Below are 16,693 nucleotides of genomic sequence, written 5' to 3' on the forward strand. Positions count from 1 at the left end.
CTTCCCCTCACGACTGCTTCACCATTCACTTTTCTCGCACTCCCATCATCCCTCTCACAACAGCTCCAGCACTGATTCCCTCCCCCTCCCATCCTCACCCTTCAGCTGGTCCACCATTCATACCTTTCTGCTCAAAGCTTCTCCATCATTCACTCCTCTCCCTCATGTCACAGCTTCTCCCTCACATCTGCATCATCATTACCTCCACTCGCCCATCCCATCTTATCCCTCACAGCTCCTCCACCATTCTCTACTGTCCACATCCCACCTTCCCTCTCACAGGTCCCGCACCATTCACTCCTCTCCCCTATCCCACCTTCCCCATTGCACTGGCTACACCATTCATGCCTCCTCCAATTCCCTCTTCCACCTCACAGCTCTCCCACCATTTCCTCCTCTCCCCATCCCACCTTCCCTCTCACAGTTGCTCCCCCACCATTCCCTCCTCCCCCGTTCCACCTTCCTGCTCACAGCTCCCCCTCCATTCCCTCCTCCCCGTCCCATCTTCCCCCTCACAACTCCCCCTCCATTCCCTCCTCCCCTCTCACAGCTGCTCCCCCTCCATTCCCTCCTCCCCTCCCATCTTCCCCCTCACAGCTCCCCCTCCATTCCCTCCTCCCCGTCTCATCTTCCCCCTCACAGCTCCCCCTCCATTCCCTCCTTCCCCGTCCCACCGTCCCCCTCACAGCTCCCCCAACCGTCACGGCTTCCCCCTCTATCCCGCTTCTCCTAACACTCGCTCCACCATCCCGCACAGCGGCCTTGAGCTGATTTACCCACTTAGAAGCAGCCGGTCGCCAGCAGGGGGCGCTGCCCGGTAGCGCTGGCGCTGGGGGAAGCGCTCCCGGAGTTCGGCGCCAGCAGGTAGCAGGCAGAGAGCGCGGGGCGGCGCCTGCTAACACCTCCCCTGGGCTGGACGGGCTGGTAGCTGCGCATCACCACACAGGCTGGCAGGGCGCGAATAAATCATGCAGTCTCCGGAGTGGGCGCCGTCCGGGATGGGCAGGAACCGCTCCAGGGGGAAAGAGCCGCCGCAATGAGCTGGAGTTTCCACCACTGGGGAGTTCCTGAACTGGGAGTCACACTCTGTGGATACAATGCAGTGACGCTGGGACGCTGGGTTAGCAGGAAATAGTAAATAAAGCCAGTAAGTGTCTCTCTTTGGTTTGTTCGTTGTTAGGGGAGAAAAAGTCCTGTTCTGGATGGGGCCGAGAAGGAGAAAGTTGGAAGGGGGGTGGGGCTGATCCTTCCCTGCTCTGGGGCCCGCTTCCCTTATGGTGAATGGTTCCGACACGAGAGTTAGGAGACACCGCGAACCCCCTGCTGCCCACCCCCTCCTCTGCCCTTCGCCCGCTCAGGGCTGGGCTGTAGGATTGGGCTGCAGACTAGCGTGTGACGGGAAAGAAAGAGAAGTTGGATCAGCAGAGCTGGTGCTGGGGTTGTGAGAGCCGCTGCTTTGTCGCTGACGAGTGACTTTTTATTCAGTCATCGTCGTAGTTACATCCAGATCGAAAAGCACCATCCCGATAAAGAAAATCAGAACAATGTTTTCGATAATGTGATGTCGGACCCAGCTGGTCAGAAATTAAATAGCAAATTTGAAGGAGGGAAAAACACACAGTGAATTAGATTTAAAAGTATGGATTTAAGGGGCCGGTGAGTGTGTGTGTATAGATCATATTCTTATAAGAATAAACATAGTGTTTATCTTATTTGTCAAAACATAACCTATGATATCACATGTGTATTGCACCCCAAAGCAGTTTGCAAAACACTCATATTTAAAAAGGTTTGGAAGATACCGGTCCGAATTGAGATCTCCACTTGACTAATGATAATATTAAAATAAAAGCATGGGGCGATCTGGAGGACTCCTGCCCTTGGTGATTATGGTTTTATCAAGACATCTGTGAGGGTGGCAGTGACATACGGGGGGTGGAGGGAGGCACTGTTTGAGAGAAGGAAAGAAGTAAAGCAAAATTTGTGCAAGCGAAATGTGGCTGCAATGGGAATAAATCGGATTTTTCTTGGAGATTTGGGTGGGAGGCAATGGATTTGAGCTTTTAAAAACACGCACAGAGCAACAAGTCTGGTTTTGCTTTGAAAGATCGAATAAAGGTGATTTATGGTGCTTGACCTTAACCTTTCCTTTTGAGTTTGGTGGTGGTGGGGGCGGCGGAGTGGTGTTAGCCAGGAGAGGAGAGGTGTGTTAAGAATTTGGGAATGCAATTCCTCTCACCACTTTGGCAATGAGTAACTCTCTCGAAAGACAGGGCATCTAGTGGACTAAACACTGGGTGCGATCCAAAGAGGATTTATCAGTACTAAAAATAAACAAGTCCACGGATGTGTCCAATAGGCTTGTGTCCCGTTTCAACCTTTTCAGGGCCGATTTGCAGATTTTTAATTGTTATTTATTTATTTATTTGTTGGGTTAAATGTCCTGTCCAAGGTGCTGAAGTTGGTTTTTCCTGACATTTTGCTGGATTTAAATATTTTGGAGGAGTGAATTCTGGATTCTTTCTTTGTGGTTTGAAGTGAAAGGTGGCAGGGAGAGGAAATTGGGATGTATTTTGAAACACATCTATTTGATCCTTGCTTTTGGCCTGGGAAAACAAGGCAGGTGGAGATGCAGATGGAAGTGGCAGAATCCTATAAGCTTTTGGTGGCAGAGACTGTAAAAGGTCAGAGCTGCTAGGGAGTGGGGATGTGCAGCCCACTTATTTTAATGGCCTGAGAGGACAGTGTAGCTGAAGATGATGGTGCTGTTTTGGGAGACACATTATTGCCAAGAAAATACTAAACTAGCTGCTTCCCAGAAAGTTGGGGAGTACCAGTATCGGGATGAGATGGAAGAGATATCTGCTCATTTGGGAACAGTCTCTATCTGCATAGCGTTATCAGGAGAAAGAAACCTTCAGAAATATACACTGGTTAGAAAAAATACCCAATTTCTGTGGGCAAAGCAGCTCAGTGATGAAATAATTTTAATGTTGGCCTGTGATATAATTGTGATATTTTTAGGTTTACATGTCAAAAGATTTCAGGCTCAAGAAGTTGAGTTTACATAATTCTTTGTACGTGATGATGCTAAGAACGTTCTTATACAAATATGACACAACTCATCATACATGATTGGGGATCCAGTCTGGGATGTGTGTTTTTCTCTGGTTCTTAATATTTCTCTTAGGCAGTGGTTCTCAACCAGGGGTGTGCGTACTCCTGGGGGTACACAGAAGTTTTCCAGGGGATACATCAACTCATTTAGATTGCCTAGTTTTACAACAGGCTGTATAGAAAGCACTAGCAAAGTCAATACAAACTAAAATTTGATACAGCCAATGACTTGTTTATACTGCTCTATATACTATACATTGAAATGTAAGTATAATATTTATATTCTAAATTATTTATTTTATAATTATATGATAAAAATGAGAAAGTAAACAATTTTTCATTAATAGTGTGCTGTGACAATTTTGTATTTTTATGTCTGATTTTGAAACTTGGGGGTGCACAAGACAAATCTGATGCCTGAAAGGGGTACAGTAGTCTGGAAAAGTTGAGAACCATTGCTCTTTGACAATCAATAATAAAACTTTGCATTTCTATAGCATCTTAAATCTGAGGATCTCAAAGCACTTTACAAACATACAGTTCAGATTCTGTCTCCCTTTTTCACATGAAGGAATGTTTTTCTCCACAAGTAGCCCCACTGGGGAAGTATTATCGTCCTCATTTTACAGAAGGGAAAACTGAGTTTAAGTAACTTGCCAGATGTCACAAAGGAAGTCTGTGGCATCACCAGGAATTAAAGCACACTTCAATTCCTGGGCTTTGGCCAGAAGGCTTCCTAGTTCCAAATTCTGTCTCTTTAGTTGGGAGTAAATATCTGTTTTAAGTGATGAAAACATTGTATACCTGAACTGTAGCACAAACTGCCCCCTGTAATCTTGGCTTGTTTTTTTCTTTTCATCCAAAACTGAAACTGTGAGTGCACTTTGACCTGACAGTGTCTCTTTCGGCTTATCTTGCAAAGTAACAGTTTCTAAATGAGGATGGAAATCAGGTCACATTTCTGGCTCTACAGGATTTATCTCATTTCTCTTTTTCCTAAGTAATTAGAGTCGCTAGTAATGAGGAGAAGAAAACTCTTTCAGGACTGGAATGTCCCTAACTTTTCTTGCTTTCTTCTAGTATTTATGTCACAGAATCAACCCAGGTGATGTATTAGTTTGTCATGTGAGGTCTATTAGTACCAATGTGTAGGAACTGGTTACCTTTAGGGTTCAGCATAGCTACTGTGGTCACCCTTACAAATATGCCTATTTTTCCTTTGATAAATAGTGTTGCCTTGGTATTTTCCTCTACTTACTGTAGGGAACAAGTAGAATACTGCAGATACGAGGGTGAAATAATTTAGGGCCAGATCATGCCTAATCTTATGCAGCCATGCAAGAGATTAAGATCTACTGTCTGCTGCTTCCTCACACCTTATCTTGGGTTTAGGGGGAGAGGAGTAACGGTGGGACTGTAAACCTGATAATTCATATTGCACAAGCTTTTTAACTGTAGAAGTAGCATGCAGGAAGTAATAAAATAGCACCAAGGTTCTTCTTTACATTGACACATTTAGAAATTCTGTAGTCACATTGAAATTACACCCTTAAACTGCCCCTTCTTGCCTATTCTCCTCCCAATCTAAAACTGGTCAGACTTTTAAAAAATACTATAATTATTAAAAGTAACAATAATAAGAAAACATTTCCTCTGCTGAAATATTTGTATAAACTTTCAGATCAAACTGAACTCTTCCAGTTCACTCATAAGCTTCTCCAAAGGAGTTTACGTTGTTAATACTAACATTCCCTTAACTACAGCAGTGGTACACAATGCTACCATCATATTACATAAGTCTCCCCAAAATTTCCAGAAACATATAGTTCTAATAATACTCTAAATCCAGGTTATCATTTGAAAATTATCCACAGAATGTGCTTTAACTAAGTTTGTCATTTGATGCCACATTAATATGGAACATTTTAAAAATAGTAATAAATGTTCAAACTTGGGTGCTTAAAGTTAGACACCTAATCTAATTTTAGGTACTTATGGAGTGTCTGATGTTCAGAAATGCTTAGCACTTCAAAAGATTCTTGGAATTACCAGACTCGATAGAACCAATGGTCCATCTAGTTCAGCATGCTGTCCCTCCTACTTTCAGATATTTCAGAGGAAGGTTTAAAATGCCCCTGCAGTAGGCAGTTACAAAATAACTTACCCCTGGAGGAAGTTTCTTTCTAAACCCATTTGTTAGAGAGAGAGAGAGAGTGTTTATAATGACCCTTTAAAAATCTTGGGGTTTTTTTATTCCTAATATTATAACTGAATATTCTTGTTATCAAGCTAAAGGTCCATTTTTTTGAGTCCTGGTGCCTAAATATGCAAAATTTCTTTACTTTTGTTTATAACACACAGTCTTGGAGTCCAGTCCTACAAGCATTCCATTTGTCAAACCCCTGTTGACTCAGGGATTGCAGGATCAAATCCTGAATTGGTTCTATGTAACCAGCATAATAACATACATTAGAAAAAGACCATTTCTGCAACTTTCACTGGATGAAATTCACTTTTTCCCAGAGGGTCAGCACAAGTCTTTTGCACTACTTAAATCCTCAGAATAGGCCCTGTGCTGTAATTTCCCTCACAATGAGTAATAAATTCTTATAAAATATCAACCTGTTTAAAACAATCTTTGTGAGTTACTAGCATGTAAACAAGTTTAAAGTTTATATATGGAAATATATGGTAAAGATTTAAGATTATTAGTTGAAAAAGTGGTAGGATTAGAAATATTAGATTAATACTTCTCATGTTGAAATCAAGCCTTGCAAATCTTGTTCACTTCATGGAGTTGTGGTAACATTTATTAAGGAAAAATAATTTATTCCAGTTTTACTAGAAATCAGCTTTAGAAGCCATCGTTTAAGTATCATAATGTGGTAAGGAGTCGGCCGTTTAAAGTGCTCGAAGGTCTGATATTTTAGAGGTGGTTACGTAATGTACAATTAAAAAATCACACTACAGCCTCTTTAAAATACCTGCCTTATTATAACAGGATAATTATGCTGGTTTTAATGGAGCTGGGTGTTTAGGGTAAGGCAACTTTATGTACCAAAAGTATATTGCTTTCACTGATATTGGCAGCAAGAGTGTTTATGAGGACTTCATAAAAGATGTAGTGTAGTGTGTATAAGTTTTAAAATACTTTGTACGTTTAAAATAACAGTGTCCTCCCCCTCACCAAATAGAGAATTCTCCTGGTCCCTGTTATAGTCCCAAAGCTCGCCACGTTTGTGTCTTCACCCCAGTTCCCATCCCTGCTATGGTTCTCATGTTACAGAGATTGTCTTGCCCTTCTGGCAGAGGATAGCTGAATGCAAGTACTCCCCATATTAGTACAGAGATTGCTACAGAATGACGAAGAGGCTCTCTCTGCCTCCTAGTGGCTAAACATACAGCTTCTGCTACATTCTCAGCCTCAGAATGAAGAGCTGATTTTGAATTTCAAACATGGTAGAGCAATGCACTACGCTGATGCTGCTGGATTGGCTTGTAAGGTTGATGGTAAGATCTGCTAGAATTGTGCATGTAATATTTTGCTAATACAAGGATATGGAAAGGACTACAAGTATCTTAAGGATTTTTCTTTCTCTTCAACAGTATTTCACTTTGAAAGGTCTAATTTCCAATTAATGCATATATGTAATTCTCGTTCATATGAATATGGGAGTTACTGTATGCATGTGTACTGATGGGAAAATAACCCCTTTAAATGTTGTAATGTACCGTACAGTTACCAGTGATGAAGGTTGTTCTTCACAAGCCAAATCTTTAAATTCTTATGCAGTTTTTGTTCCCAAAACTGATGAGCAAATTCTCAAAACTGATGGTCAAATTTTGCTCCTTGTTCCACTGGTGTAAATACAGACTAACTCCTTTGACTTCAGTGAAACTAAACTGGATTTACATTAGTGTAACTGAAAACAGAATTTACCCTAAAGGCCTCCAGTTTTGACTCTAGGTGACGTTTATGTAGTAGTGTCAACGTATGTCCAGTTATATTCCCTGTCTCAAATAATTAATTATTCTGTTAAAAGTTTCCAAGAAAACTGTGTATTTAAAACACTTCCAGAAAAATTATCTACAAGACCCTTTAGAGGTTAATTTTAGAAAACATTATTTTTTCCTTCTGCTGAAACCAGATATAATTTGAAAGATAATGTACTGAGATTAAAACATAGCATGTAATTATATATTGCACATGAATAGCTTTCCTGATTTTTAGTGGGTTTAGATTTTTTTCAAACTTTCTCAACAGACAGCCTGTTAAAGAGAGAAGAGTAAATAATGTTATGAAACTACTCATCTTAATTTAAAAAAGAAATCACCACAGCAAACTGAGAGAAAGGAAGAAAGAACTAAAAAAATCTCTCTCTCTCTTTTTCATACCCCTTCTTTAGGCACTACTATAATACAAATAAATATTTTAGGTTTTTCTGTCGAACCAATGACTCTACAATACGAGAGCCTGACCCAAAGCATGTTGTAGAAAGTGGAAAGACTCCTATTTATGTCAGTGGGCTTTGGGTCAGAACCTAAGTGCTGCATAGGAACATTAGAGGTGTATAGAGATATTTATGGTGGAGTCTATGGAGTTTTGTGTTTTTCCTTCCTGTAGTTAGAAGAAGCTATGCTTGGGGTATATAATTTAATTTTATATGCAGTACATATAAGCTTTAAAGCACAAAGAGACCTTTTAAACAACCAAATGGCATCCAAACAAGTTATTGTGAATGAACACTGCTAAATATTGTTACATACTGGAGTACCAAAGATCTCTGTGACTCTTTTGGTGGATTGTAAAACAAGGTTATGAAAATGTAATCATAAGTGGAATGATAAATGCAATGTTTATTTCCCTTCCACTGTTCATTTGGTGCACTATTAAATACCCTAATCAGTACACAAGTATTGTTCTGTTTACTGAAAGAAGCATTTATGTTTCACAATACATTTCATATCTCTTTGTTGTCCCAAAGGATGCGAAGTTAATAGCTCTCTACCCATTTGCTCTGTCCTAAACAGAGCCATAATCTTTCTGCAATAGTCTGATTTACTGGATTACTTCCAATGATTTCTCCTCAGATTCCAGAAACATGCCCCAAAGCACTGTGATTTACTATGCTGCCTCCTTTGAAGTGACCTGGGGAGTGGCAAAGAAGTAGTTCTGTGGTCCTGCTGCAAATAGCGTGAGCGGCTGAATGTGAGATTTTATCTGAAAAGTTTGAAAGATCTTGTTGAAGAAATCAGTTGTTGTTTTATTTGTTTAGTAAGCTAAAGTGACCTTGAAAAAGTGAAACCAGGGCTTTTCGGTGTGTCTCTGGTGCCTCACACCATGGCAAATCTGGAGCACTTTTCCTGCAGTCAGTGGAGCTGACTGTAAAAACCTGGTGGTGTAAGAGTGGAGTAAGTGAGATCAGACTCAGCCCCTGAGTGAGGCTGTATAGATAAACTAAAATCGCCAAGAACAGGTAACACCAGCAGCTCACGGCATTTAAAACACACCCAGTAGCTTCATAATAAAGGTTTCCAAAACTATTATTAAGTGCTTGACCCAAAGCCCAGTGGAGTCAACAGAAAGATTCTTATTGACTTCAGTGGATCAGGTTCTCCATTTCTGAAACCTTATTCCCCCTCCTGAGATTTTCAGAGGTTTTTGTTTGGGTATTTTTAGATAAATTATGTCAAGTGTTGTTGTTTATTGGATCATTTACGTTAGTTAAATAAGGAAATAAACTGGTAATATTGAAACATGGTAGTTGTACTTTGCTATGTACTTAATCACTCATCAGTCACACACTACAATGTCATTTTTTTATAGCCTTGTTGCCTAGCCAATAAATGCTTAACCAGCCTACAGTAATAATACCAGCAGGTAATGGGGCGTGTAGACTAGATAGAGCTAATCATATTGTTAAAGCGGACGGAGATAAAATCCTAGGTGTTAAGCGTGCTGCTTTCAAAGGTTAACTGCATTTTAAAACACTTTTTAAAAGTTAAATCATAAGGACTTGGGCCTGATCCAAAGTCCTTTTTAGTCAACGAAAATACTCCCGTTAACTTCACTGAGCTTTGGGTCAGAGCTTTACTTTGTTAACTTATTAGTAGTAGTACAGGAGTTTATGGATATTTGCATTGCACAGTGCTCGGAGCCCCAGACTTGAACCAGGACTCCACAGGGCTAGTGTTGTACAAACGCAGACAAAAGACAGGCCCTGCCCCAAAGAGTTTATAGTCTGATAGTCCGATAGTAGCGGGCCAAATTCTGAGTTTTTATTCAAACAAAACTGTTGACTTCAGGTTGTGTTTGCCTATGTAAGGACTGAATAAAAGCAGTTTCGGAAGGTGCTTGTCCAGTAACATCTACCTAGGGACAGAAAACTCCATGGGGTACCCGCTTTGTACTCTGGCTTGAGGTGGGAATTGGCCTCCTGAAGAACAAAGCAAATATCTTCACCCACCAGACCCACACACGAATCTTGGAGTGTCCATGGGGAGCAAAGGGCAGCTGTGGGCTTTATGTGGCTCTGCCTCATTTCTCTTGGAGCCAAATGTTTGGGTGGCTCTGGAAGCTGCTGCACCGTAGATTCCCTTCCTGAAGGAACCCTAATGCAAAGTTGAGAGGTCTGGAAAAAGCAAAAGAGGCCCAGGATAACCTGGAACTTTCTCTGGGGACTCAGTGTGTGGCTGCTGGTGGTGGTGGTAGTGGGTGGGGGGCAATGTGTGTTCTTTCTCCCAACCCTGCCAATAGCTGGTCATCGCCCAATATGCCCCACCTGCTACATGTCCCTGGCTTACACAGTTCTTCACACCATACCTATCCCCAGCTGATCACCAGTCCCAGAATTTGGGGACTACAAATATGGCTTAAAACACCATTTGCCATTCCCTACTTCGATCCTGCATTGAATGCATCAGAAACTGTCTGTGTTTGGATATATGGCTTGTTACCAAGTGACTGTATTTACGTATTGTGTGTTTAAAATTGTGTGCTTCAAACATTAATAATATAAGAAAACAGGTAGAAATGAACTGGGTAATGGATCTGACAATACAGAGTTTAGCTATGACTGACACAGCTGCACATCCCCTATGTTGCTGGAAATTGACATCTATAGTTTGGAATTCCAGTGGACAGGCCCTACTGTGGGTTGTCCCCCTGCCACAAAGTTGCCTTAAACCTAAAGAATCCAGCTCTCTGAAGATTGCCCATGTGTAAGGGGTTCTTGAGGGTGGGGGAAGATAGACCCACACAGCTGCTTCTGTACCACCCCTTCTCCTGCCCTCCAGTGCAAGTGGAATAGCCAAGGAAAAATGGAGTGTGTTTGGGGGATCCCTGGACCCTGGTGTTTTGCAGCTGCCAGAAAGATTTCTGGGAGCTGTTAGCACCTGGCATAGATTAGCACAGCCTATTCTGCAGACTGGCCTGGTGCCAGGGCAGCCTCATCATTGAGTGAGCAGCTAGGTGGCTTTGGGCCCCTCCTCCTCAGCTGTGAGTCTGGTCCTTATTTTCTGTCAGTATATAAATCTAGTCTATCCCTTGCAGTAGTCAGATCAGAAATCTCACTTGTAATTTAAAATCTTATTTTCGTACACATTTCACAGTTTATTCCTGGTGAGAAGCAATTCTGACCTTGTGAACTTTCAGGCTGCCAGGCTGCGTGAAATGGATGCAATGAACTTTTAAAGTTAAGAGCATCCTATCAGCAGAGGGGAGGAGTATGCATGTGTGATAGCCATCATCTTGATTGACAACCAGACTGAACTGGGTGCCTTCAGAGCTGAAAGCTTGAGCTAAATAACCAAGGCTCTGTAGCTGGGAGGGTGTGTGTGTGTGTGTACAAGACATAGTCGCTGTGAACCAGGCACAAGAGAGAGGATATGTAACAACGGCTGGCCAGGGCAGAGGAATGGAGTGGTGTGCACATGTGCTGATAATATTTTAAAAAAGCAGCCCAATGCCCTTTGTTTATTGTGAGTTGCTGAGCTAAGAAGCTTTATCTCTGTTGCAGCTGTGATTCTGAAGGGCTGATTGTTTATCAGGATCAGGAAGAAATATTTTAAAATGTTGTTATCTTTAGGCTTGGTTCAGTGTTAGGCCTATTGACTCTTTCAGTTCCCCCAGGAACATTTTCGGAGGATATTTCCATTTCAATGGGCATGTCCCCCTTTAGTGAGATGATGATATACTGTATCCCTTTAGCTGCATTCCTATTTTAAAGCTTCATTTCAACCTCTCACCCCCTCCTTTACCGTGTCTGATAATGACTTTTTAAATTAGTCATCACATGGGGTGTGAAATTCTAGAACTGAGTGCACAGCCCAAGGAAGCAGACTCTGCTCTCAGCCACATGTATGTAGACAGAGACCCCCTTTGCCTCAGCCAATGCCAAACTCTGCAGCTGCTGCTGCGGGCCGGGGGCCGCTGTTCCCCCACTACGTGTATCTTCACAGATTGCAAATCCATCATGTACTTGCTTCTTTTGCAATCATAGGAAATGGCTCCATGGTACGTATAGTCCAGTACCCCTGTCTGGCCTCTCCACAGCAGTCCCACCACATATTCCTTCTTCTATAGTAGCCACAGTGGCATGGGGGGATTATTACCTCTATCACTTAGATTCATTAAGTCCTTTGTTCCCATGTAGTGCAATGTTAAATGCTGGCATCAATACACCTCTTCATTTGTTGACTTTTGAAATATTTTTTCTCCCTCCTTGCACTGTCTCTCATGTCCTTGTTTGAGATGCAAAGCTGAATTTGAGAGCTGTTCATCTTCAGTTCAGTTCCAAACCAGTTGTGTGAAGTAGGTAACAGAATCATTCTGTTACATGAGCACCAGGACTTGCATTATAGGCCTTAGACCAGCCATGTGAGCTACATGGCTGATCAGTTCATTTTATAAGTCGGGTATGGGGTCAATCATGCTACTTTTACGAGTTACCCCTTGTGGGATAGTCATGGAGTGACACTGGCTTTAGTTTCAGGGCCCCAGCAAGTTTTCCTTCTTAAAGGCAGCTCTGTTGATTGCAGAAGGGAGAGTAGTAATCAATGAACCTTTGAAAATCTGGTGGGTCCATTCAAATAAGCATCTGAAGTTTAGCTGCCTTTTTGGCCTAGAAATCATGCTAGAAATTGCATGAGTTCAGGTATTCTTAGAAGAGTTGCATTACTGCCTGATTCTAGCCAGGGCAGCTTTTCTCATCTCAGTATATTTTGGTACTTCTGCTCCTGAATAAAACCAGGAAGAATGGAAAAATAAGAAAGTAAAGAGCAGAAGTGTTATCAAGCCCTACCAGCAGGGGCAGCTCTAGGCATTTTGCGGGAGGTCCTCTGAAGCTGCTGGACCAGCGGATCCTCTGCAGGCATGCCTGCGGGAGGTCCGCTGAAGTCGCAGGACCAGTGGACCCTCTGCAGGAAAGCCGCCGAAGGCAAGCCCCTGCGGCTTGCCACCCCAAGCACGCGCTTGGCGTGGTGGGACCTGGAGCTGCCCCTGCCTACCAGACACCAGGGTGGGATTAACTCCCACTTTAGGCACCTAAATCCAACATTTAGGTACACTGGCATTCACAAATGCATCTAAGTTTCCACTGTTACACCCACCGAGATGGCTAAATTTCAGCATCTGGCCATGCACAATGCCACCTCAGTCCTGACACCACTCACCACCTAGCTCACACCTAAGCCCCAGTAGCATTCACAAGTCAGACTTTACCTCAATTATCTTGTCTTAAGGGTGTCATCTGGCAGACATGCTCATAACATTCCTTAACTTGCACAGAAGATGGTGTGACATTTTCTGGGGGACCCCTCATTGTGAGGCACCTTGCTACCTCTGGCCCTTAGCATGAGAAAGCCTTGTCTATACTCTCCCAGCTAAAGGCAGCACAAGCACTGCTCTCTCAGTCTACACAGGCTCTGCTGTCCCTCTCCAGGCTAGTGATAGGCATACACCAACCTCTGAGCATCTGCCTGCAATATACAGCTCTTGATCCAGCGGACACTCCCAGAATTCTCAGATCCTCTACTGCCAAAGAAACAGGACCCCACAGCTTGCCAGTTCCACTGCAGAACACAGCTCTGCTTAACATACAGCACTTCGATTTGTTTTTAGAGAAAACAAGTATAAGTTTATGTAACAAAGAACAGATATTCAAGTGACAGCAAGCAGAAATATTGGAAACAAAGGGTAACATATACAATAGAACCATCCCATGCATTCTAGAGCCTAAAGATAACTAGAGCAAAAGCTCACTCCAAATCCTTCTGGCATACTACAGCCAGGGCTGGCTCCAGGCACCAGCTTAGCAAGCAGGTGCTTGGGGCGGCTAAGGGAAGGGGTGGCACGTCGGGTTCTTCTGCGGCAATTCAGCGTCGGGTCCCTCGGTCCCTCTCGGAGGGAAGGACCTGTCACCGAATTGCCACCGAAGAAGAAAGCGGCGCGGTGGAGCTGCAGCTGATCGCGATCACGGCATTTTTTTTTTTTCACCACTTGGGGCGGCAAAAACCCTGGAGCCGGCCCTGACTACAGCCAGGCTTGCTGTGATCTTCTGTTCCTGAGACAAATCACACTGCCGTCTTGCCTTCACAGTGGAAGATGCAGAGCATGCTTTTGTCCATACAGCTACAGTCCAGAAATCCATTATCTTCACTTGCAAACAGGACAACCCTTGCTGCTTGTGTTTTCCTATCTAGAATCTCCCCTGGAGACTTTGCAATCGCTTGATAAGGATTTTGTTCAGACTATAAATAGATGTTCATTGTGAAGTATATAATCCTCAGTTACATGTAACCAGACAGATAGATAAACTGCTCTTGCCTGAAAGAAACCTGTTTTTCAACTTTGACGTGACCAGCCCCAAGTCACAGACCTTAAGAACATAATTTTCACTGTATATACATAATTCCTTACACATTATCAGTACATACATTTCACAGTGATTATGAGCACCAAGTAGCTGTAGGGATCTTACATGAGGCTCTTTGGTGAACTAGTATGCATGGATCCCTGTAACCTGATTCACAGCTGGGGGTGCCTTCTAGCCCAGTGATTAGAGCCTTTATCCAGGATGTGGTACCCACCTCTGCCTAATAGGGAATAGGGATTTGACTTTAGATCCTCCACCTCCCAGGAGTGGACCCTGAGCACAGGGTTATGGAGTATTCTGGAACAGGCTTTTTTCAGTGACCCCTGCTGAAGCATTTTTGTATATAAATATTTAAATATTCCTTGGGCCAGAAAAAGAGTGATAATGGCTCTATAGCCCAGTGGTTAGTGCACTCACCTGAGAAGTGGGTGACCCAGCTTCCAGTCACCTTGCTCCAGTATTTAATTATCTATATACAGTGGAGCAGCTTCAGCAGGAGAGATTGACACTATCCCATAGCCCAGTGGTTACCACCCTCACCTTAGAGGTGAGAGGCTCAAGCCTTTGCTATACATCAGGCAGGGGATCTGGCTGCCTCCCACAGTCTGAGTGAGGGCTTTAACCATTGGGCTAAAGTTTATGAGAGGGGATTCTCCTATTCAGGTTTTTTGCAATAAAGCACTAACCTGGCTTACGCACCTAACTCCAGAAGCAAAGCACCTCCCTCCATTCCAGACTTAAGTGCCTAAGTTCTCTTGGCTTTACCCTTCTCCCTAGCACTTACTATTGGCAAGCTTTAATAGCTCTGAATGCTGGTTTTTGTGAATCCCATTCTCAGGCGCTTAACTCTTCCCATATTTTGGCCTGGTCTACACTACGTGTTTAAATCGATTTAAAGAGCGTTAAATCGATTTAACGCTGTACCCGTCCACACTACAACGCCCTTTATATCGATATAAAGGGCTCTTTAAATCGATTTCTGTACTCTACCCCGACGAGAGGAGTAGCGCTAAATTCGATATTAACATATCGGATTACAGTTAGTGTGGACGGAAATCGACGTTATGGCCTCCGGGCGGTATCCCACAGTGCACCACTGACGCTCTGGACGCAAATCTGAACTCGGATGCAGCGGCAGGGTAAACAGAAAAAGCCCCGCAAACTTTTGAATTACATTTCCGGTTTGCCCAGCGTGGAGCTCTGATCAGCACGGGTGGCGATGCAGTCTCAAATCCAAAAGAGCTCCAGCATGACCGTAGGGGATACTAGATCTGATCGCGTGTAATGGGGGACAAATCTGTTGTATCCAGAGCTCCGTCTACAGAACACGAAATACCAAAGCGTTTGAACAAAAAAATTCCAGGATACACAGCGCTGCGTTGACAAGCGGTAATGGGAAGCCCAGAGACTGAAGATGGACGCTCATGGTTGGAGGGGTACTGAGGACTCCAGCTATCCCAGCAGTCCATCAGCAAGTAACTCTGAAAAGTATTTTGCATTCTTGGGCTGAGCTCCCCTAATGTCTGTGGTTCAAACACAGTGTCTGGCGTGGTTCAGGAATAGCTCCTCAGTCCCCCCCCCCGCCCAACGTGAAAGAAAAGGGAAAAGAATAATTTTCTTTACTTCTTTCAATGTCACCCTATGTGTACTGAATGCTGCTGGTAGCGCGCATGCTTCTGCAGCAGTGAAGGCAGTATCCGCCCTCTCCCCCTCCCCGGTGGTAGACAGGCTATAATATGATGATATCCGGTCGTCACCATCAGCCCGTGAGTCTCCTGCTTGGCCTCAGGTGAGTCTGGCCGGGGCGGGCTGGTGGTTAAAACGGGGAATGACTCCCAGTTACTCCCAGTAGATGGTACAGAATGGCTGGGTTAACTGTCTTCCAATAGCAAACTGGGGCTGAGCTCATCAGCCCCCTCCCTTCCTGTTGTAAAGAAAAGATTCCGTTACTGCCTGGACTTTCAGTAGCCCGGAAAGGCTGCCTCCCCCTAATTTTCTCACTAACAAGTCTTGTTCTATTCCTGCATTCTTTATATCATGGACACAAATGGGGGGGGACACTGCCACGGTCGCTCCAGGAACGTTGGGGGAGGAGGGAAGCAATGGTGGGTTGTTGCAGGGGACCCCCTGTGAATACTGACACGAGCAGCTGTGCTCTGATGCACACTGGTCCTCTATACACTTGTCCTTATCTAGGCAGGACTGACTTCTATTTTTTTAGAAGAACCATAAGGAGGGATATCAGTCCAAGTGAGTCAATTCCCAATTTGCTTTTGCGTGCGCCCCCGGCCGGATTTCAGCCAGGGGCACTCATGATAGCAGCGGACAGTACAGAGGGAGGAGAATAACCATCATCCCATCCAGTTTCTCCGCAGTAGATGGTACAGGACGACGGTAACCATCTTTTGCTACATTGCCAAAAGCAAATTGAATGCTGCTGGTTGTAGCGCTGCGAGTACGCCTCTGTCCGCAGCCATCCCGTGCACATACGGTGCCGGAAAAAAAAAAGCTGAACGGGCTCCTAGTTGCCGTGCTTTGGGTCTGCCAGGGCATCGAGGGAAAAAACCGTTGCGAAAGGATTGTCAGCTGATGTTCCCGAGAAGAATGATGATGACATTACCAGAACCACCCGCGGACAATAATGATTCGAACCCAGAATTCCAATGGGCGGGGGGAGCTGGGGGAACATGGAATAGCTACGG

General features: G+C 43.8%; 1 protein-coding gene across 1 annotated transcript in view; it reads left to right on the top strand.

Moving 5' to 3' along the window:
* The first annotated feature begins 1,014 nt into the window (after positions 1-1,014).
* The window catches only part of LOC116838877 (sodium channel protein type 5 subunit alpha-like), a 351,647-nt gene continuing 335,968 nt past the window's right edge, over positions 1,015-16,693 (top strand). The window contains exon 1 of the mRNA XM_075062179.1: positions 1,015-1,147. The gene's annotated coding sequence lies outside the window, so the exon portion shown is untranslated. The remainder of the gene's footprint in view (positions 1,148-16,693) is intronic.

The sequence above is a fragment of the Chelonoidis abingdonii genome, chromosome 2 (genome assembly GCF_003597395.2).
Source record: "Chelonoidis abingdonii isolate Lonesome George chromosome 2, CheloAbing_2.0, whole genome shotgun sequence".
In the NCBI taxonomy this organism is placed as follows: Eukaryota; Metazoa; Chordata; order Testudines; family Testudinidae; genus Chelonoidis; species Chelonoidis abingdonii.